At 43.3% G+C, this 23,994-nt stretch overlaps 1 long non-coding RNA gene across 1 annotated transcript; it reads left to right on the forward strand.

Moving 5' to 3' along the window:
• Positions 1-922: 922 nt before the first annotated feature.
• Positions 923-22,037, forward strand: LOC122233471. Its single transcript, XR_006211003.1, has 2 exons — positions 923-1,071; positions 21,336-22,037. It is a non-coding gene; the product is annotated as an uncharacterized LOC122233471 (long non-coding RNA).
• The last annotated feature ends 1,957 nt before the right edge of the window (positions 22,038-23,994 follow it).

The following is a 23,994-nucleotide window of genomic DNA, read 5'->3' on the forward strand; positions in this document are numbered from 1 at the left end:
CACAAGATCATGACCTGAGCTGAAGTTGGATGCCTAACTGACTGAGCCACCCAGGTACCCCTGGATCTGCATTTTGGACAAGGCAGTGTAACTTCAGTGTGCAGAATGGTTGAAAGCAGGGATGTCAGTGGGAGGCTGGCATCCAAATCTACTCAGGGAGATGGCTGTATGAACCACAGTGGCCACAGTGGTAACGAAACGACATAGAGTCCAAGGTGTTCGATAACAATGCCAGGTGTTCCCAGCATCCTAATTGCAAGAAGATTCTTCTGTTGAAGTTGGACCCATACCGTTGATGGGACTGCTGAGATCTAGAACACATGTATTACCAGAGATGCATTTTTGTGGGTGATCATGCCCAGCTGGGAGTTGGTCAGGTCTGCCTTGTGAGCCCCACATGGAAAGAAATGACCCTTTAAAGTGGTTGAGATTTGGAAGATACCCAAGGCATTGAGTTCTTTGTTTATCTTTATACGAATATCACACGTTATTGAATACTATAGCTTTAAAACAAGCCTTGAAGTTCGGTACAATTAGCTCTCCAAGTTTGTTTTTCTTTTTCAAAGTTGTTTTGGTTAGTGTGGGTCTTTCTTGTTTCCCTATGGGTTTTAGAATGAGCTTGTCAATTAGAAAGAAAAAAAATACTGCTAAGAGTTTCATTGTGAATGCCTGATGGCAAATAATAAGGTTTCCAAGTATGCAAAGATTAAGAAACGTCGCCTTTCATGTACCATTCTGAGGAAATTATTTGAGGATTTACACCAGCAAAAATAGAGAGAGATCAAAGGGAGGAAATAGTGGAATGCAGGAAACACTGATAGACCCCAGTGGTGTCCATGAAGCCTAGAAAGCATCTGGTCTAGATTGTAGCAAGAGGTCAGGGGGCGGATGAGTGTCCCCAGGAAGAAAGTGGATTCCGTGCAGTCATAATGGAAATTCCGTGCACATAATGGAAAGGCTGAAATATTTTGAAGATGTAGTGGGACACACCACATTTTTTCAAGCAAGAAAAAAGAAAGGCACGTAGAGACTTCTGGCAAGGTGAGGGAGAAACCGCACAGGAAATCTGAGGTCAGAATATGAAACAAAAATTGACAATAGCATTTTTAAAAAGCTGTTGTTAGAACGTAAGAAAAAGAAATTCATTTAACCTTGATTCAAGAGGGATTCTGCTTTTAGGTGGTCCAGAGACAGTCATGTCGAAGCAGTAAAAATGTGATGCTTACACATGACTGGGCTAAGCAGTAAAGAGTAACTAACATATAGTGAGTCTTTACTGCCTGCCATGGGTTAGTGATACCACCTTCACAGCAACCCCAAAGATATACATTATTTTCCTCTTTTTAGAGATGAAGAACTAAGGCAAAAAGTAGTTAAGCAACTTGACTAAGATTACAAAGCTAATAAGTGATGGGGGAAGACCCTTACTAACGTTATCATATGATATTGTTGTTAAAAATATACAATAATAGTATATATAAGTATATAATAATGATATATATATATAACATTCTAGAATATAATGTTCATGCTGTCAGTCTCGCAATATGCAAACATGTATACAGTTCACAGAAGTCGGTAGGTAGGATGGGGGGAAGGTGAAGAGAGGAAAAGGAGGGTAATAGTCTCATCTCATGTAATGGGTAATAAGGGGATAATGTCTAAATTTGATGAACCAGATATAGAAGTATCAGCATTGGTTTTAAATTCTAAATGCAGCCAATGGAAAAACATTTATAATTATGTAATTACCCACAGTGAGAAGCATGTGGAAGGGGAAAGATAGGGATTGTGTAAGCAAACGAAATCTTCAGTTCTCATAACAGAAAACTAATAAATAGTTCCTAAAACGGATAGGTCAAACAATTATTCTGTAAGCATATTATATAACTCAGTGGCTCTTAACTCTCAAGGTGCAGCAAAATTACCAACTGGGCATTAAAATTAATATCATTACATGAGTCCTGCCCCCAGGAATCCAGGTCAGTTAATATTAAGGAAGGGCTAGGATGCAGAAATTTAGAAAATTCCTGGGTATTTTTTTAATGTGAAGTTAGAAACCAGACCTCTGACTTAGAGACAAGAAGATCCACCAGAAGTATCTAATACAGAAACTGTTAAAAGTGGTCACATCTAGGGAGTAGGATTTGAGTTGAGAAAGATTGCAGTGGGAGACTTTATGCTTTTTAGTATAAAGTTGTTTGTATCATTAGATTTTATAATGTGCATAACCGTATTTTATAAATTACAAAGAAACACATATAATAACAAAATAAATAGTAAAATATTTGGATTTAGCTAGTAGATTACAAAAGAACCAGCGAAAACAATAGCATCTCAGGCTTGTGAGAAATGGATTTCCCACAAATACATAGCAAGATGTTAACAGTGGTCATCTGTGCATAAAGTGTTTATGCACAGCCTGTAATAGTCTTAGGTTTTTCATACTTTTAAAGGAGAAGTGACACATTGACACATATCTTAGAGATGCCAGTGAGCCTGTAAGGGTGCACATTTCTCAACTTGAGAAATAATTACTCAATGATACTGAATGCTTAGGCTATGAAAATATCTTCTGTGAATTACCTGCGTAAAATGTTTGCTCACAGCAATTGAATGACAGAATATTGCCATGAGACTACCAAGCTTCGTTCCCCAAAGCTAAGAAAGGTGTAATAAGTCCCAAGGATCCTCATTCCCAAATCAAGGGGCAGGGACCACCAACAGATTGCAGATTTGGCTCTGCCTGCATTAGCCCATCACCCAACCCGAAGGTATCAGAAGAGTTGACGTGGAGAAAATTGCTTTGGAGAGAATGGTGGAAAAAGTGATGGCAGTTATTCCTTCTTCCTTTCTTCCTTTGTCGATCTGGAGAGGAGGAGAGTGCCACCATGCTCCCCAAGGCAGGTAAAAATCCTTGACGACTCAGATCTGTGTTCTCTGACCACGGAGATGCAGAGTCTGGGGTGTGATACAGACCTAAGAAAATGGAGCTGACAGAAAAGAGAGATGAATGCACAGGTGGGCGGGGGGTGGGAGGACGGGTTGTGTTTCCACTGGTGGCAAAAAAAAAAAAAAAAATGGGTTTCCCTTGGGATTAGATGTGGATGCAATGGAAGGGAGCCACCGTAGTGTCGTCTTTCAAAGGGTTCCCATCCAAGACGATATCTGGAATGGGGGAGGAGCACCAACACAGCGTTGGGTTACATTGAATCATACATGTACATACATGTACATTGAGTACATTGACCCTCCTTGAGTCATAGAAACCATAGCTAGAAGACCCCAGAGGAGGCTCTGTGGAAGACTCACAAATGATGCCACATCAAAAGAATCAGTCTGTGGAATCTGCCACCGCTGGAGGGTACCAAGACACGTTGTAATGATGCCATGCAAGTTCCTTTCTGCCCTCCCTTCCTCCCCTTCTGGTTCCAACACTGTGGGAGCTTCTTCCTGAGGAAGAGCAGTGGAGCCAGGACTCCGCGAAGAGGCAGCCCAGCCCCCTGCCCTCTGCTCTGGGCTTCAGGTCCGGAAGCAGGTGAGCCACGCTGAGGGTGGGGGAGTATCTTAAAGTTGAATGGAATTTGGGGTTTTGTCACTGCTCCGAACTGGAGTTACTTGTTTACGAAGACAAGGTTGGAGTCTTCATTTTATGAGAGAGACAGAAAAAGCTGGGGAGCCCACATGAGATGAGAGCTAGGAGTGGATAGAGAGTTTTTCCACAGAACAAGGTTAACGGGAGATGGTGAAAAAGATTTCAGCCTACAGTTCGTGGCGTCCAGCTCATTCCAGTTGTGAAAATAATATCCCTGAGTTATTGTTATTAATTTAAGAATGTTGTTGTTTTAGGGGCGCCTGGGTGGCTCGGTCGGTTAAACATCGGACTTCGGCTCAGGTCATGATCTCACGGTTCGTGAGTTTGAGCCCCACGTCAGGCTCTGTGCTGACAGCTCAGAGCCTGGAGCCTGCTTCGGATTCTGTGACTCCCTCTCTCTCTGACCCTCCCCCGTTCATGCTCTGTCTCTCTCTGTCTCTCAAAAATAAATAAATGTTAAAAAAAAAAAAAAAGAATGTTGTTTTGTTTTTGAGAATTAATCTGAGGGGTAGTTTTTGTGCACAGAAGGGACTCTTCAGAAGTTTATTTAATTTCTTTAATGTTTTGTTTATTTTTGAGAGAGAGAAAGCATGAGTGGAGGAGGGGCGGGGGGTGGGGGTGGGGACAGAGGATCCAAAGCAGGTTCCACATTGACAGAAGCAAGCCCAGTGTGGGGCTTGAACCCACGAACCAAACTGTGGCATCATGACCTGAGCTGAAGTCAGACACTTAACCAACTGAGCAACCCAGGTGCCCTTATTTAATTTCTAAGATTAATATTTGACATGTTTCAGTTACAAAGTTAAAAGCTTAGCTCTTCCTTGCACTTTTAAGTTCTTTTTTTAATTTTTTAAAAATTCTCTTAAATTCTAATTATAGGGGCGCCTGCGTGGCTCAGTCGGTTAAGCATCCGGCTCTTGACTTCCACTCAGGTCATTGTCTCACAGTTCATGTGTTCAAGCCCCACATTGGACTCTACACTGACAGCACAGAGCCTACTTGGGATTCTGTCTGTCTGTCTCTCTCTCTCTCCTCTCTCTCTCCTCTCTCTCTCCTCTCTCTCTCTTCTCTCTCTCTCTCTCTCTCTCTCTCTCTGTCCCTCCTCTGCTCATGTGCTCTGTTTCTCTCTCTCAAAAATAAATAAATAAATAAATAGTACTTATAAATTGTATTATTCTCTTTATTCTCTTAGCAATTTTACTATTCACTCTTAAAGTTCTTTTGATTAATGCATGGTCCTGGTTATAAATTTAAATAATTTAATTCCCTGGAGTATCTCAGATTGCATATTTAAATATGATATGTTTGACTTCCTTAACTTCTTTGTAACTTAAGCCATCCCTTAGACTTCTAATAAACAAGCATAAATATAATGTTTAACACTAAATATTAAAACCATTGTGTTTTTTTAAAGTTTTAATGTTTGGGTTTTTTTGTTTTTTTTTTTGGAGAGAGAGAGAGAGAGAGAGCACACACACATGGGGGAGGGGCAGAGAGAGAGTGAGACACAGAATCTGAAGCAGGCTCCAGGCTCCCAGCTGTCAGCACAGAGCCCGATGCGGGGCTCGAACCCATGAACTCAGTCAGGCACTTAACTGACTGAGCCACCCAGGTGCCCCACCACTGTGTTCTTTTAATTCCACATTTGAATGCTGAGTTCTGACTCTTTGAGGGGGGGGTGGGGGCGGTTTATAAGGTGCACACCACTAAGGAGGCTATTTTCCCTCTCAAGTAATCTATGTGAAATTAGGCAAGATATTTCTGACGGGTGGGAGGTCCAGAGTTGCATGCATTCAGGACCGTTATTTCTGCCAAGGAAGGACACTATTATATTAATCCGCGGATGATGTGGAGTTGCTTTTTCAGCATGTGGCAAAAAGAAAAATTTCAGCCAGGACGCCGACTGGATTCTTGTCAGCAACTTTGATGGGGTACCTTAAACCATGTTGATATTTGGTACGCGTCAATGACTCTGTAGATTTTCATGTGGTGCGAGACCTCTGGACTCATGTCTTGGGCATTTCTCAATTCCTTCTACTCATGGACACCTGCAACTTGAACCTAGGTTGATTACCTCATCAGATTTTCTCTTGCCTTGTAAGGCAAGGTCTTACATTATGTAGGTGTATTTTCTGTCTACTGCTGAATGCCTTTGAACTTGATGGAAGCCTGCATTCTTTCATCCTCCCAGACCACCCAATGCTTACAGATATTAAAATGATAATCGATAGGGTTTTGAATGCTTCACAGAGCTACAAAGCCATTCTCCTAAAGATTCATTCAAAAGAAACTTCAAATAAACAAATGAATGGAGACCTCAGTTTGTTGGTCTCTGTTGTAACCAGTTCTGTGGTTTTTCTATTTAACATTCATAGGAATGAAGCTGCTTAGATATTTATATTTTATAAATGAGGGCATTTGAATATAGAGGGACTTGGTAACTTACCCCAAAATATGTAGATAATAAGTAGCAGAATTAGGACCCAAACCCAATTCTAATTACAAACATTCCTTGTATTCTTCTGTCAGGCCTCCCTGCCTCTCCTTAAAAGTTCACTGAAGGCAGGCCAAAAGAATAAATGTCGACAGAAAATTTTGCAGTATTTTTTAGTTTCATGAAGAACAAAAAAAAAAAACAGCTTTTTATTTATTTTTTATTTTTTTTAACATTTTTATTTTATTTTTGAGACAGAGAGAGACAGAGCATGAATCGGGGAGGGTCAGAGAAAGAGGGAGACACAGAATCGGAAACAGGCTCCAGGCTCTGAGCCGTCAGCCCAGAGCCTGACGCGGGGCTTGAACTCACGGACTGCGAGATCGTGACCTGAGCTGAAGTCGGACGCTCAACCGACTGAGCCACCCAGGCGCCCCTAAAAAGGGTGCGGGCGGGGCACCTGGATGGCTCAGTCGGTTAAGCATCCAACTTTGGCTCTGGTCATCTCGTGGTTGGGGAGCCCAAGCCCCGCATCGGACTTGCTCTCTGCTGTCAGTGCAGAGCCCGCTTTGGATCCTCTGTCTCCCTCTCTCTCTCTGCCCCTCCCCCACCTTCTCTTTCTTTCTCCCTCAAAAATAAAGCCATTAAGAAAAGGATGTATGTTATGTTTGGTAAGCATTTCTGACCCACCTCTGCTTCTTCAGGAGCATGAAATGCTACTGAATCCTGGAGGAAGAAAAGATCTCTGTTACAAGACATTGATTGTCTGTGTAAAGTGGGTTCATCAAGGGTTGGGACTTTCCGTAGTCAGGAACACTGGCATTTTTCTCTGCTATATTTCAAATCTTACAAAAATTTCTCCAAACTTACAGAAATTTTTCCAAACTTATAGAAATTTTCTCCAAAAATATTGCTACCCGCAATATTTTTTAAGTTTCTTTATTTTTGAGAGAGAGAGAGAGAGAGAGAGAGAGCACAAGCAGGGGAAGGGCAGAAAGAGAGGCAGAGAGAGAGAATCCCAAGCAAGTTCCACACAGCGTGGAGGCTGATGCAAAGCCCGACGCGAGGCTCGAACCCGCGAACCGTGAGATCACGACCTGAGACGAAGTCGGATGCTCAACTGACTGAGCTCAGGTGCTCCAGGGTGGCTCCAGACGTCGTTCCTTTTCCTCCACGTTCCCACGGGGACCTTAAGTACTTCTGCAGCCTTCAGGGTTCATGAAAGACGGTTTACCTACTGCTCTCATGGACAGGGCGTGGCGTTCTGAGCACAGCATTTCTCCAGGAAAAGTCTAGAGAGGACGCTCTTTAGAAGACGTCTCTCTTCGCCCCAAGGAGGGAACCTGAACCCAGGATCTAGAAGGGGCAGACGTCATTCTGACTCCACATCTACCACTTGATACTGGAAACAATGCCGTGATTGTTCGAGCCGTACAGAAGCTTCGCGAGATGTTTGCCAGATGGAGCATCTCTCAACCGTTTTGTCTAAGGCAAATATGTATTCGTCAGAGAATAATTGGTAAGCGCGACTGTTAGAAGCAGTCTCTGTGGGAGAATTTCTCCTCCCCTGTTTTATCTCATGGCTAATATGCTTTTTGCAACTTAGGGGAGTATATCAGAACAAAGCTAGTCTGTGAAAGGGGATTAATCTAGTAACTCCCTAATTCTGCGTTTCTCACCAGATCTTACGTGGCTTCTGGGCATCAGGGTAGAAAAATAATGGGAAAGGAGGAAACTGTTGTCGGGGCCAACCTTGCTGGTTAACCTTGGCCTCGTGGAGACTCTGGCAGACTGTAATGCTTGAATGCTCAATCCAAATATAATTTATATTACAGTTATTGATTGCTTCTGCTACCTCAGAATGATGGAAACAGACTTGGAAGTCATCAGGAAAAAAAGGTAGAGACTATTATGAGAGCGCTTATACATCCAACAGTTTGTGGTTTTCCCTTCGCATAAACTTGGGACTTGAAACCCAAGGCCAAGTGGGAATCGTAGCCATAAAAAACATGGGCATCTATTTTACTCCCTCAAACCATTTTGAAGAGCTCTGATTATAGTATCCGCCCCACCTCCCCCCCCCCCCCAAAAAAAAAATTCAACCCCAAATCCCCTTAAAGATTAACAAGCTGACAAACCTTGCTAATGTCAAGGAGAGGAAAACAGCTCCCTGCTAGCTGCCGGAAATGGACTCCAGACTTCCTCTTTCTTCAGCTGAGGACACTATGTAACTGTTCAGAAATGTGAAGGTTGCTTAAAACATGATGACTATTACAGGACAGAGACACAGGCTTCTAGGGAGCCAGGTAGCAGCCTGCAGCCAATGAATCAGACCCCAGCCGGGCCTGATGTTCAGCAAGGAGGTGATTTATAATGGGATACAGGGGCAGCGGCGGATACACCTCAGAGGTTGGATAATCCAGACCAGCTGGGCATAGATTGTGACACTTCCCTCCCCGGCTTTTGCTCCCTGCGGAATGTGGGCAGAGCAGGTCTGTGCGGGGACAGCTCCGAGACATCCGACACACAAACGTGCAGGTTTATTAGGAAACGGTCCCACTGTATGTCTTTCTGAAACCCGTGTCAGCCCAGAGGAAATATCCCAGCAGGAGTTAGACTCATCGGAATTCTGGAAACCGTAAGAAAGTCAGAGTATATGAAAGATGGCTTCTTCCCCTCACCCTGTCGGGTTTTCCCCCCTTTGGTGTGTGTTGGGGGGTACTTTGGCCGAGTGCACAAAAATCATCATTTATAGCATTATCTATCTCAAAAGATTATTAGCTCTATAGTCTATAATATACTTCGGGCCATAATAAGTTTTATTTTGGGTTCCTCAGCTATATAATACTACATTACACTTACCTCCCATAAATATACATGATATTTACCAGCAAAGCAATGTACTCGGTATGTAATATTATCATCCCAATAAACAGAACATTTAAATACTACACAACTGTTACTCTAAAAACAGAGAAAGTCCATAGACACAATCGTAATACGAAGGACAGTTTTCACAAGGTGGCAAAACATACATATTCTATTTTCAGAAACATTTCTAGACCTCTTTCTATATAGGAAGCAAATAGGACATTTTGTTGTGATCTTATTTTCAGCACTTTAACCAAACCCGTGACAACTGACTGAACGTAGGTCAACTGGTGGTGATTTCACATCTCCACCACATTTCCTTGTTCTCTGTTCACGACCACCCTCCTGCTTCCCCTGCACTCTCCTGTTTGCGACCAAGGGCTAGGGCAGGAAACTCGTTTCCCTAAACCATACCATACATCACAATCTTATTCCGTCCTTTGGGAACATGTGCTCTGAGCAGGTTCGTCTTGACTTTTCTGACAAGTTACCAGGACCACATTAAAATGTAATTTAAACTTTTACAACTCAACTGATATTGTCGAGTCCACAAGCTCAGTATGGGGAGCTCATTGTAGGAAGGAACTTGTCTAGTAAATTCTTTTGCAGAGCAAACAAGGACCAGGATGGTTTGAGGCCGCTCCTCTGTGACATTAAATGTGTCAAGTCGCTGGAGAAATCCATAAAGAGTTTTGAGAGGAAAATTGACTAACCTCCCAATTCCTAGGCAAAATGCTACTCACGTGTGAAAATAGGAAAAGCTCCCAGATACGCAAATAGTTAGAGCATGCAACCCACATACCTATCCAGAAAAATGTTACCCCAAACTGAACTCAAATGTAATAAGAAACTGTGGCAATCTTTAAAAACTCAGACTCTGTAATGAGGAAGTAGTATAAAGGGCTAGAAATGAAACTTGGAATTGTTTACATACATAATTAAGTCTTAATACATTTAAAATAAAGTTGCAAAGCACTGTGGAATTGCCATAAGTGATTTTGAAAGATTAGAAGGCTTTAAAATGAGGAAAAAAATAATAAGCAGCTTCTAAAATCTCCTATTTCACATAAAACAGAAAGTGGAAAAAAATAAGGAATTTTATAATTTTCCGAACTGAAAGAGAAATGGTAGATAGTGTTTCCTACTTGAGATTGATAATGAAAGCGCTAATGGATGCAGTTTAAAAAAAAAAAAAAAAACTTAAAACGAAGCTATAATTGAATTAAAAGCAGGATTTATATTTTTAAATTCTCTAGAGAAAACAAATATATATGGCTCATATCCCAAAAGATAGGAAAAGAAAACCAATGTATGAGCGTAGAGAGGAAAGAATAAAGCAGGATGGCATGGAGACAATAAATGTGAATTGGAAACTGGTTCAGCATAAGAAAACAAAGACCATAAGCTCACAGCACAAAAGGAGAGGTTAACTATTTTGAGTGTAATGGAGACAAAGGAACCTGGAGAAGTTACATTCAGAGGATATGAAAACATGTCAGTTAAATGCAAAGGGAAAAGAAATCACGTGTCACATTAATATCAAGAAGCATAGAATTCGCAACAACCTCAATAGGTAAAAGATATGGGAAGAATTCCAGGTTATCTACATAGAAGTTTCAGTCAGGGCTCTCCACTGGATTCAGCTCCCAATGCAAATGACCAAATGAGTATATTAGAGAAAACTCTGGATGATGACCGGAACTCAGAGAGAGATGTTGCTATCCCTTAACATTCGGAGAAGCGTGGCGGTTCATGGTACAAGCAAAAGACAGACGGAGGGGTTGCCCGGATGAGAATCTCCACCAGGTGAGACTGACCAGGCAAGAAGATACTGGCTTCCTGCTGAACCTGTGTGAACGACCTGTAAAAAAACTACACCCAGGGACAAATGGTACCAATGATAAGTAACTATTCATCAAAAGGAATTATTTAGGGGCAACTGGGTGGCTCAGTTGGTTAAGGTCTGACTCTTGGTTTGGGCTCAGGTCATGATCTCACAGTGGGTGAGTTCAAGCCCTGCATCAGGCTCTGCGCTGACAGCACAGTCTGCTTGGGATTCTCTCTCTCCCTTTCTCTCTGCCCCTTCCCCACTCACTCTCTCTCTCTCCTTCTCTCCGCCCCCCTCCCGTCTTTAAATAAATAAATAAATGAGAAGGTTTAAAATCACAAATCAAGTTCCGTCTTAAGAAATTGTGAAAAGGAGGATAAATCATACCTTAGACAAAGAGCAAGGATAGAATAATAAAGACAAAGTCAACCAAATAGGAAAAACTAATAGAGAAAATCAACAAAATTCATGCTTGGTTTTTTTTTGAAAAGACTAAAGAAAATTGATACAGTGTCTAGGAACACTGATCAAGAAAAAGAAAAAAAAAGAAGACACAAATGAACGCCAGGAATTACAAGGGTGATATCATCACAGATTCTATAGATTTCTTAAAAAGGATATTATGGGGGACTTTATGCCAATAAATACAATGACTCAAATGAAATAAGCGCATTCCTTTGAAAACGTAATTTACCAAAACTGACTCAGGAAGAAATAGAAGATCTGAATAGTTTCAACTCTTTGAAAGATATTTTTTCATGTTTTTATTTTATTTTCAAGAGAGAGTGAGCGAGCAGGGGAGAGGCAGAAAGAGAGGAGGACAGAGAATCTAAAGCAGGCTCTGCTCACAGCGCAGAGCCCAACTCGAGGCCTGAACTCAGGAACCTAACTGTGAGATCATGACCTGAGCTGAAGTTGGTCGCCCACCCGATTGAGCCACCCACGTGCCCCTAAAGATATTTAATCCATGATCAAATACCTTCTCCCACCAAAGAAGCTCCAATTATGTCAAACATTTAAGGAAAAACTACTGCCGATTTTACTTGAACTCTTTTTTTTTTAATGTTTATTTGTTTGTGTATTTATTGGGAGGGGGGAGGGAGAGAGAGGGAGAGAGAGAGTCCCAAGCAGGCTCCACACAGTCAATGCAGAGCCCAGTGTGGGGCTCAGTCTCATGAACTGTCAGATCGTGACCTGAGCTGAAATCAAGACTTGGGTCCTTAATTGACTGAGCCCCTCACATGAACTCTTTAGAAATGATAGGAGCCAGCCCTTAAATTACTGATTCTACTATTTACTTTCTTCTAATTATTTTTCTGATTTTAGACGCGTTCATTTTCTCCTGCGGTTTGTAATTCCCTTGCCCGTTTTCCGTCTCATTGAGTTCATCATCTCATTTAGTTTTTCTTATTCCATTTTGAAATAAAATGATTTAATCTGTTAGCTTGCATTTGACTGCAGTTTGGACTGCATTCTGAAGTTCTGCTCAGTTTTGTTTTCATCCAAATACTCTGTAATTAAAACATCGTCTTTGCGCACACACTTTACAGGACGCTGTTAGGTTCTTTTCTCCCCATTTCTAAGTATTTAGGATTTTGTCGCTGTTGTCATAAATTCTGTCAATTTCTAGTTTTATTGCATCGTGACCACATTAGAGTGTCTGCACATTCTTTCCTTTTAGAAATCATTGAAGGCTTTTTGTACTGTAGATTATGATCAATTTTCAAAATTCTCCCTGGGGCTTTGTAAAGAATATGTATTCTCCGTTGGTTAAAAAGTTTGACATATCTAGTAAATCAACCTTATTTCTTTTATTATCCAATTACGCATGTTATGTCTACTTGACCAAATGTGGTGTGTTAAAATCATCAACATTCATATTTCTGTTAATGTTGTCTACACTTACCAAGAGTCTTTCCTTTATATACTGCGAAGACGTTTCATTTGATGGATCAAGTTTCGTGCAATTATACCTTTATTGAGGCTGATAATTACTATCAAACTGAAATGGATTCTTTCCCCTTAATACACTCTACCCGCCATTGTATGTCGTCTGACGGTAATGTCCCTTTGTCTTCTTTTTTGCTCAAACTTGCCCTAATGCATTCTCACCCATCACATATATATTCCGTGATACTTGGCTTTGGTTGTGTTTCTTACAGTCATCATCACATAGCTACAGTTCTTTCAATTAATTGAAGCGTGCTTGTGCTTTAAGAAAAACAAACGTCTTGAAAGAATTCTAGATTACCGGATTTCCAGAAGGTTACAGAGAGTTCCTACACCTTCTTCCTTCGGGCTTCTCCTAAACCTAACATCTTAGGTGTTAGCTCTCCCTGATCCCTTCTGTATTTACTTACTGGAATTTTTCTTTCAGGGCTGTCTGTCCCTTCTCCACTTATTGATTGACGGATGATCATTTTTTAATTTTATTTTAAGTCCGGCATAGCTCACGTGCAGTGTGGTATTAGTCTCAGGTGTACAATAGAATGATTCGACCCTTCCATGTACTCGTCCATGCTCATCAAGATAAGTGCACTCTTCACCTATTTACTTATTCCATCAAGTATTGAAAGCGGTATGGACTTGAGAATATTTATTTTATTCTTCGGTTATGATCCAAAGCTAAATGCTATTATTATATATTTCGTTCCTCACGTTGCTCGAGCTTGGCCACCAGGATCTCTTTTGGGTTACCCTGTGTCTTTTTGACATGCCCCTATTTTGTTTTTAAGTATTTCATTGGTTTTTTTTTTGGGGGGGGGGCCCTACAAGACCCTCATCTTGTATTTTCCCCGTACAGCCTTAGAATCAGCCACTGTTCTAGAGAGCCTTGATCCCTTTTATTGAAGAACAGTATTCGGGTAATACTATACATTCAATATTTGTGTTCCCCGCCAATTCATATGTTAAGTCCAAACGCCCAATGTGGTGCTATTTGGACGTGAAATCTTTGGGAGGTGATGCGCTCGTGAGGGGGCAGTCCTTAGGAAAGAGACCCCGAGGAGCCCCCTGTCCCTCCTGCCATGTGAGGACACAGCCGAAGGATGGCCATCAGCGAACCAGGGTGGGCCCTCACCGGACACCAGATCTGCTGGCACCTTGATCTTGGGCTTGCCAGCCTCAAGAACTATGAGAAATAAATTTCTGTTGCTTCTAAACCATCCAATCTGTGGTATTCCGCTAGAGCAGCCCGAACGGAGACAGAAACCAGGATCTGAGTGCACCTGTCTGTTGCCAATGGGGTGTCGCTTCTAGGAAGCACTCCGCATCGAGAGCAGGATAATACCCGTGTGTATTCTACAGCCTTGTATCCGAGCCTGGTCTATACTTCTGTACCTACTTGGACCCATATGAAATAATAGCATCATGACAGTTATAACCATGAGGTGGTACCAGCAGCCTCTGCCTCTTACCAGCAACGGAAGCTTCATGCTAGCATCTTCTGCTTGCTTGTTTCTAGCCATTCTCCCTCACCGAGGGGAACCTGACTCCCCTTATCTACAGTAGCTTATTTCTTTGCGCAAGCGTCACATACACGTGGCTTGTGAAACCCTTGCCCACGTGAGAAGCAAGCTCAACGATGTGCCAGAATGGTTCATTTTGTGTTCAGTCTTGCAATAACCAATCCAAACCTCATTTTCCAACGTACCGAGACCCTCTCCCCCTCTTTGCTACTGTGTTTGTGTTTTCGTGGAGTGGTTGAGCCATTTTTCAAACACTGTAGTTTTTTCCTCACTCTTTTGTGGAGTTTTAGAAGTGGAGAAGAAGGGGCGCCTAGGTGGCTCAGCTGGTTAAGCATCTAACTCTTTTTTTTTTCATGTTTATTTATTTTTGAGACAGACAGAGACAGAGCACAAGTGGGGGAGTGGGAGGGACAGAGAGAGAAGGAAACACAGGATCCGAAGCAGGCTCCAGGCTCTGAGCGCTCAGCACAGAGCCTGACGTGGGGCTCGAAGCCAGGAACCGTGAGATCCTGACCTGAGCCGAAGTTGGATGCTCGACCGACTGAGCCACCCAGGCACCCCAAGCATCCAGCCCTTGATTTCAGCTCAGGTCATGATCTCACTGTTCATGATTTCAAGACCCCCCCCCCCCCATCAGACTCTGTGCTGACAGTGCAGAGCCTGCTTGGGATTCTGTTTCTTCCTCTCTCTCTGCCTCTCTCCTGCTAGTTCGTTCTCTCTCTCTCTCTCTCTCTCTCTCTCTCTCTCTCTCTCTCTCTCTTTCTCTCTCTCTCTCTCTCTCTTTCAAAAATAAATAAAGGGACGCCTGGGAGGCTTAGTCGGTTAAGCACCGACTTCGGCTCAGGTCATGATTTCACAGCTTGTGAGTTCCAGTCCCACATCGGGCTCTGTGCTGACAGCTTGGAGCCTGGAGCCTGCTTCGGATTCTGTCTCCCTCTCTCTCTGTCCCTCCCCGGCTCACGCTCTGTCTCTCTCTCTCTCAAAAATAAATAAACATTAAAAAAATAAATAAAAACTTTAAAAAGTAGAAGTAGAGAAGAATCTGATATCAGTCTACTTTTGTTTCTTTGGGTTTAGATTTTTTTTTTTCCTCCCCTGTTTGGATGTATTCATAGTAATTTTCTTGAAACTCTAAAATATCATCAAGCTGATATCTTGCCACCCACCTGGGTGGCTCAGTCATTTAAGCATCTGACTTTGACTCAGGTCATGATCTCGAGGTTCATGGGTGCGGGCCCCGTGTCAGGCTCTGTGCTGACAGCTCGGAGCCTGGAGCCTGCTTCGGATTCTGTGTCTCCATCTCTCTCTGCCCCTCCCTGCTCACTCTCTCTCTCTCTCTCTCTCTCTCTCTCTCTCTCAAAAATATATAAACATTTAAAAAATTTTAAATATCATCACGGTAAGTCTGGATCTTAGCCCTGTTTCTTAAAATGTACACAGTGCTTAATAAACCAATTAGTTCTGCCGACTCAGGTCTTTCTTTGGGGAAAAATTCTTACTTTTTCCTTTGAAGCTAAAATGAAAATGTTCTAAGTTTAAAAGGCCTGCGTGCCTGGGCAGGCTCTGGGGCAATGCAGGTGATTTCCTCTTAGGAGACGAATATAAAGATGGAGAAAGGGGCGCCTGGGCGGCTCAGTCGGTTGAGCATCCGACTTCGGCTCAGGTCATGATCTCGCGGTCTGTGAGTTCAAGCCCCACGTCGGGCTCCGTGCTGGTGGCTCAGAGCCTGGAGCCTGCTTTGGATTCTGTGTCTCCCTCTGTCTCTCTGCCCCTCCCGCACTCATGCTCTGTCTTCTCTCTGTCTCAGAAATAAATAAACATTAAAAAAAAAAAGATGGAGAAAGGAGCAGCCTTTGTCTTTAGCCCCAACAGATTTTCCTTTTTTGTTTTTAAAATTTTATTGTGCTAAGAACACTGAACATATTTACCCTTTTAATAGATTATTAAATGTACACTACATACTGTTATCTACAGGCACAAGGTTGTCCAGCCGATCTCTCGGACTTACTCATCTTGCATAAATGAAATTTTATACGTGTTGATTAGCAGCCCCTCATTTTTCTTTCTCCCCAGCCCCTGGCAACCACCATTCTATTTTTGCTTCCATGTTTAAAATATTTTCTCTATTTAATTATCTCAAATTAGTGGAAGCATACAATATTTGTCCTTTTGTGTCTGGCTTATTTCATTTAGCACAATGTCCTCCGGGTTCGTCTGTGTTGTCACATTGCAGGATTTTTTTCTTTTTGAATTCTTCAATATATACCAGTGTGTGTGCGTGTGTGTGTGTGTGTGTGTGTGTGTGTGTGTGTGTGTGTGATTTTTTTTAATCCATTCATTTGTCAATGGATACTTAGGTTGTATCCACATTTTGGCTATTCCTGTCATGAACGTGAGACACAAGTGTCTCTTTGAGATCCTGATCTAAATTCTTCCAGGGGCGCCTGGGTGGCTCAGTCGGTTGAGCATCCGACTTCGCCTCAGGTCGTGATCTCGCGGTCCGTGAGTTCGAGCCCCGCGTTGGGCTCTGTGCTGACCGCTCAGAGCCTGGAGCCTGTTTCGGATTCTGTGTCTCCCTCTCTCTCTGCCCCTCCCCTGCTCATGCTCTGTCTCTCTCTGTCTCTCAAAACTAAATAAACATTGAAAAAAATTTTTTAAAAATTCTTCCAGATGGACACCCACAAGGGGGATTGTTGGATCTCATGGTAGCTCTATTTGTCGTTTTTTGAAGGATCCACCATATTGTTTTCTATAGTGGCAGTACCATTTTGTATTCCCACCAACAGTGCACAAAGGCTTTAATTTCTCTACATCCTCGCCAATCATCAGGACAATGTAAATCATGATGTGCTGTGGCCTTGGCAGGTTTTCAGGTGGTTCCTTAGATACAGCCATTCCTTCTGAAAACCCCGATTAATGCCAGGGAACTAAAATCCTCTACCACTGACATCGTCTAGGCTGCATTCATACAAACCAGGACTGAGAACCACTGCAGAAAGTCGGGCAGCTGTGAACGAGTCAGTTGGAGACAGCGAGGACTTGGTGGAAAACCGGCTGGTAGTTTGGTCCCATTACAGCACCTGATTCAACATCGGCACAAATCTCTGGTTGGAACTTGGTGGAAAGGCATGCATTTCCACTCGCAGGCAGACACTGTGGGGACAGGGCAATTCAGAGGACCGGCCAGGAGGGCTCCAGCACTGCCAAGCCTCGAGTATCAGAGACTCCCTTACATGCTCCTGCAGGCTGTGTTCTCCCCATCAGCTGCCAACACGCTGGTCCTGTCCCAAGAACTCAGGTGCCATCTGCAAAGTTGGCAGAAGATTATGGCGAAGACTGTTGGTTATGTGCCACGGGGATCGTTCTGGAGCAGAAGGGAGTGAGCAGGTGAGTCTTCCATCTGCAAATAACGTGCTCTTTGCCCCCAGCCCCAGGACAGACAGATCACTCTCCACTCCCCCCATTAGGGGCTCGGAGTACCTGAGTCTCGGATGCTGAGTGCACAGTGGGTGATTTTATGGCGTTGGTCTATGACGCTGGTACGTGCCCTAGCAAGACACTGCATTGTCATCAGAAAGTCTGGATTTGGGTCCTGGATCTTCCTCTGTGCGCTCTGGGCAGACCCTTCACTTTCTCCAACTATAGAATTGGGACAGCGATCCTGGTGCCACCCCCTCACAGAGATGTTCGGAGGCTCGCCCGAGAGACCGCAAACGTGTATGAGAAGCTGGTGTTGCCAGTTCAGCCGTCCATAGCCACGTGACAGGAAGATGCCATCGTTAAGGGAACGGCCTCTGGACTCTGCCGACCAGATGACTCTCAGCAGGTGTGAACTCAGAAGGTTGATGAATCGCTGTGCCTCAGTTTCCTGGGAAAGCGATGCTACCAGTCCCTGCCCCAGAGCTGTGTCATAGAGATAATACGTGTTAAGTCCTATTTCTCTGTGCCTGGCACAGAGCAAAGGTAATTAAACCGCCCCTATTGACTTGGAGCTGTTTTCCAGCCCCACAGGGTTCTTGCACCTGCTGCGCACCCTAAACGTTCAGAAAGGTCTTATTCCTCCATTTTCCCAGATTAATTGGAAGAACATCATGGAACCGGCTCCCTGGGAAATGTATACCTCACGGACTCCACCTTATTTTCTACTGCATACGAGCATCCCGTGGCTTATTTGCGATAACGGATAGTGGTGTTTTTAAAAATAAAAGGGATCTTCTTTTTTTGCAGCCTTTTAAAGAAAGTTTGGTTTAACAGGCATTAATCCAGCAAAGCAAAAACAAAAACAGATTCTTCCTGTTTTCTCATGTAGAGCAATTCAACTCTCAGACTCAGCTCTGGACCACTTCCTTCTACCACTAGAGCTTAGAATTTGCCACTTGTGAGTACTTGGATTAAGCTTGTAGATCAGGAAATTCTCCTGTGTTGCACGAAATGGCTGCTGTGGCCCCTCAGTCACAAATATCTGCTTAGCAATTCTAACTGGAAGGATTTCTTCAAGAGTTCTTAAGAGTCTAGGAAAGACTCACTCAGACTGTCCCGACAACTTAGGACACATGATCCCTGCTAGATGAAAATTTACAGTCAGAGGTGTGGTTCACTCCACCCAGACCTGCTTAGCCACGTCACTCTGTGATGAGAGGTCATCCTTCCTAGCCACGTGAAGAGGGTTCCGTGCCAGGGAGAGGACCTCTGGTATTGGAAGGAGTGAGGAACCTATGCAGGACCGACAAAAACAAAAGACAAAGACCCCCTCAAGCATCAATGTTAAGGCCAAGAGGTTCTTGGTCTGAGCCATTGACCACACCACCAGGGTAGGGGAGCGAATTTTGCCACCCCCAAAATATGTCTCTCTGGCATATTGATTATTTTAAGCTAGTTATTTTTAAGAAACTAGAGACACAAAAGAAGCTGTGAAAAATCAAAAGTTGTCCTTTTATAGGAGACATGTATATTTATAAGAGAAATCCATTTGTAAGAGAAATCTCCATTTGTAAGGGTGTGTCCCTCGCTGTACCTGGGAGTATGACTCAATCTCTAGAAATCCTTATCAATGCAGAAATCTGCATAAAATCCTTATCCTTGTTTACTCTGCTTTTCCTAGTAAACTCCCACACCTGACTTTCCACCCCCAACATCTTCTTTTGTCTTTAGCTGAACATGGTATTTAAGGTGATGGTGGCTTTGGCTATTTCAGAGTTACTCAGTTTTTCTGGGTCTTTCCCCTGTATACAGGAAGTACACGTGGTATTAAAGTTTTCTTTGTTTTTCTCCTGTATGTCTGTCTCCCGTCAATTTAATTAGGCCAGCAAAGAACCTAGAACAGAAGAAGGAAAAACTTTTCCGCCCCTGCACCCCTCTGTCAATCTTTCTGGAATACTGCTGTTCTGAATTTCTCCCATATTCAAAAACTTGTAATGATTTCCCATTGCTCAGTAAATAAATCTGGATTGGAGATAGTTAAGGGAAAGCACTCAAGGTCATCTATGATCTAGCACCAATTTATCTTGAATTTTAGACTCCATATCCCCCCCCTGCCTTCTGTATAAAGACTTCCTTAGGGACAGAGAGTATATAGTTGCTGTCCCACAAATCCACTTTGCCTAGTCCTGCTCCTGGGTCATTATTCAAGCTGTTACGCCATTGAAATGCCTGCCGTCTTTCATTGTAGCATCCTACAAGGCCCTTCCTAACTCCATTACTTTTGTGAAGACTTTCATGACCTACTTTCTACCATCCAGGATGGTAATAGGTAGGAAATGATGGTGGGAGACAGTGGCTGTGGACAGAGCTCCCTCCTCAGAGTGTCAGAAGGGAAGATGCCTGCCACGAATGCATCATTTTTACATTTAAAAATCATGTCTTTCACGCTTTATGCACCCCGGCTACTGTTCCGCCAAAGGAGAGCGTTGGACTCTATGATTTGTAAGGTCCTATCTAACTCCGTTATTTGAGAATCCATTCATTCCTTTTTCAGGAGCTATTTGTCCTTTTTCAGGAAGACATAAATAAACACCTACCCCTCACAGTGTTCACTGCTCCCTCAAAAAATGGATGGAAGAGACATAAATGAATGGAAGAGACAAAAAAATGAATGTCAGCCTCTCTGCCTATATGGGGAGAACAGAAATACAGTCCCTTTTGATACATGTCTCTTCTCTCCAGTGGAATCAATCAACCTTTAGAGCAACATTTGTGCATCCATTTGCTTTCCTAGGGGGTGGGACGGTGCCAAATTCTGCCAAGAAAATAAGAAACAGTATAATGGGTGATAGTACCGTTTTAGAAATTTGCATGCAAGGTGATTTTTAAATTATGGTTTATTAAGCATAGCATATGCATAAATTTCCAAGAAACAGGCTACTCACAAAGGTGTAATGAATATAACCATCGTCATTTCCGACATTTCATTTTGCAGCTCCATTTACTTGAGACGATCGGATGCAAAAAGATATTGTACGACATATTTCCTTTTCATGAGTATACTTAGACACTGTGGGAGGAAATGGGATCCTTGTAGTTTGGTAGTGGGGAGAACAGTTAAGGGAACATGAAGGGTGAGTTTCAAGTGTTTTTTGTTCAGTAGTCAAAACAATTTCACATTATCTTGCCCCAAGGTATTGCCCCAACCGATGTGTCAGGAGATGTCATTACACTGTCGTCTGGGCTGACAATCATATTAGTACACACCGGCAGTCCCACAGGTCATGCGCCTCTCTGGCAAACGCTGATGAGTTTATTAACATATACAGCATCACTTGGCCAAGTCTCCTTGTTAATCTACACTTACAGTTGCACAGTGGTTGATGGAGTTGAAATGCTTCCCTGGTTAGGGCGCACAATGACCCCAAATCAAAATACGTAGCAGAAACAGCAAGCCGACTGCAGGGTCGGGGCGTGGAAAGTCCCTCCTTTATTTTATGAATTCAGATATCTGTGGGTTGCCGATAAGGTCTGTACACTCATGTTTTTCTAACAAATGGTTCTCGTGAAAAAGCGTAAGAACACCAAACAGATACGATTTTTCCTTCGCTATGGTGTAGAAGGTGCGGTAATCTACAGATCAGTCCGCTTACCGCATAGTATCTGCGTGACCTTTGACCAGCAAGGTTACTCAAATCCTCAATCTCGGTTTTCTCATAGGTAAAATGGGATGCATCTATCTACCCACTTAATCGTTCATGGACTTCCTGCTTCCCTCTGCAGACCGGAAGTTTTTAGAGAGTAAGAACTCTGTTATCTAGTTATTTTCTCCCTTAAGCAGTCTCTGTCCCTTGCAACCTGACCATTCTCCCTCCTGCTACAGATGTGCTGGGTCCTACGTTCTCCTGTGCTACAGGTTACCATGTAGGTACCCTCCCCAGGTTTTTCATGGATGTCGCCCTGTTACCAGCTCATTTGCATCCCTGTCACAAAGGATCACAGCCAGCAACATTATGCCTTCTATTAGCTGAAGAATCTTTCCTTGTCAGCCCTGTGATTTGTCCAGGGTCATTCGCGGGGGGTCCCCTCACCCATGCAGAATGTCTTCTGCCTTACTCAGGCTAGTTTCATTCAAGCCCACACTGAAAAAAACACACAAGCCCTATGTAAGAAGCCAACAGCACTTGGCTACACAGGAAGGAAGGTGCAGCTTCGGAGTCCAGAAGCATCCCAGCCGCGGACTGGAAATGCTACCCAGGAGCAAGATGACGCCTGAGTCACAGGCAATGGCTGGTCCGAAACATGCCAGGCCAGAGGAATTAGCAGAAAGAGAACCTGAGGGTGTGGAAGCCAAGGGTAAAAGCAAAAGAGATGTGGCCAACTGGAAAATAAAATGTCAGTCCTCAGAGCAGATGAAAATGATAATGACATTGGATTGATTGAAACTAACCAAGTATCAGGCACTGCACTAAATGCTTTTCATGCATCATCTCATTTAATCCTCAAAACATCTCCAAGGGTATGATTATCCCCATTTTAGAGATGAGGAAACTATGCTTCATAGTTAAGTATTTTGCCCACAGACACACATATAACCAAGAAGCGGCAGAATCAAGAGTCGGACCCAAGATGTCCAGTGCCAGACCTCAGCCTTAACCACCCCTGGCATAGCCCCACTGCAGCCAAAGTCAAGAGCAGTTCCTGGAACAGAGCGACGTTTCAGCCCTACACATGTCAGAAACTTACACTCTACGCTTTTGCAGCTTTACTTCATCTGTCTTAAAGAAGTAATTTCTGTTTATACCATTTTTCTTTCTAAGGAGCAAGTTAGGAGGTATTAGGCTGCTTTGGACCACGAATAACCAACACCGAACAAGAGTATCGTAAGGGCTTTGTTCTCTCTATCACAACACTCCTAGAGACAGGTCAGTCTGGAAATTTTAATTCAGTGGCACAACTATGTCCTGTGTTTCCTCTCCACCAGCTCAGTCGATCAGGGCAGTTGTTCCTCATAGTCACAAGATGGCTGCAGCATCTCCGGGCATCAAACACAAGTTAAGGATGTCCATTAAAGAAACAGAGTATTTCTCCCATGCATGTCTATTTAGTAGAGAGGAAAACCTTTACCAGAAGCTTCTTTGAATACTGCCTCTTGGGCTTTATGTCCGTGACCATGCCGAAACCAATCACTGGCAAGGAGGGGAGCATTGCCATGAGAAGTTTCCAGCAATGGTGATTCTTGGATCCGGTGAGGTTTTACCCTCTTTACCCACATGGGAAAGCAAAGTCCAAAACAAAAGTGGGGAGGAAGAAGGTGTGTTTGTAGGGTAGGGAGGAAGGCGACTGAATAATCAAAAAGGGATAACTGCGACGCTGGGGTGAGATGAAAGGAGATTGTTGGATTATTTAATCCCTTCCTGTTTTTGTCTGTAAGGTTGATTATGTAAACTGGGGATAGACATACACCAGAAACGAAACCTCAAGGAATGGCAATGGGTATCCCATCCACAGCACAAATGATCTCCACTCCATTTTTCTGGTAGATCTACATGTTTGTGTAGACCCTTGGGACGCTTTAAAAACAAGCTAATGGTCAACGCCCACCATGACTGCAGTTTCACTCCCAAAGAAACTTCCTCCTGAGGGGCGCCTGGGGGGGGGGCTCAGTCGGTTGAGCGCCTGACTTCAGCTCAGGTCATGATCTCACGGTTCGTGGCTTCAAGCCCCGGGTCGGGCTCTGTGCCGATAGCTCGGAGCCTGGAGCCTGCTTCGGATTCTGTGCCTCCCACCCTCTCTGATTCCGCCTCAAACAGCACGTCTTAATATAAGAGATGCTGGGAAAATTAGGATGTGGGCGACTTTTAAACATCTCTGATGTATCCTGTTTACCCGAGTGGTTCCAAGCAGAGCTTTGCAGTTTGCATGCAAACTGCATGAGGATATGTAAGCAACAGGGTCCCCTGTGTGGTGGCAAACAAAAAGCCAAATAAAATGACTCCATGGAAATTTGTTAGCAGCAGAATAATCCTTCGAGTCAGCAGATTATTAGGCTGATGTTAATACAAACACAGTTGTGAATTCCCCTGCTGTCTTTCCCTGTACTTAATTCTAACCACACACTCCTCAGGAAGACTGACCTAGTTACCAGCTCTATTCTGTGACTCACTCAGTGCCGTACCTACCTCCCGCTCTTGAAGCCTGGCCATCAGCCTACATATATTTAGGAATCCTATAGTCAGGAATGGCCTCTGGCTCCAGATACCCCGTTCTTAATATTTCGCATCTCTCCATGAGGCGTACAATGGGTACGGATATCCAATATGGGAGACATGGCGTGGGGGGTATGGGGCAGTTGATAAGGTTGCCCATAGTGGATAAC

The sequence above is a fragment of the Panthera tigris genome, chromosome E1, assembly GCF_018350195.1.
Source record: "Panthera tigris isolate Pti1 chromosome E1, P.tigris_Pti1_mat1.1, whole genome shotgun sequence".
In the NCBI taxonomy this organism is placed as follows: Eukaryota; Metazoa; Chordata; class Mammalia; order Carnivora; family Felidae; genus Panthera; species Panthera tigris.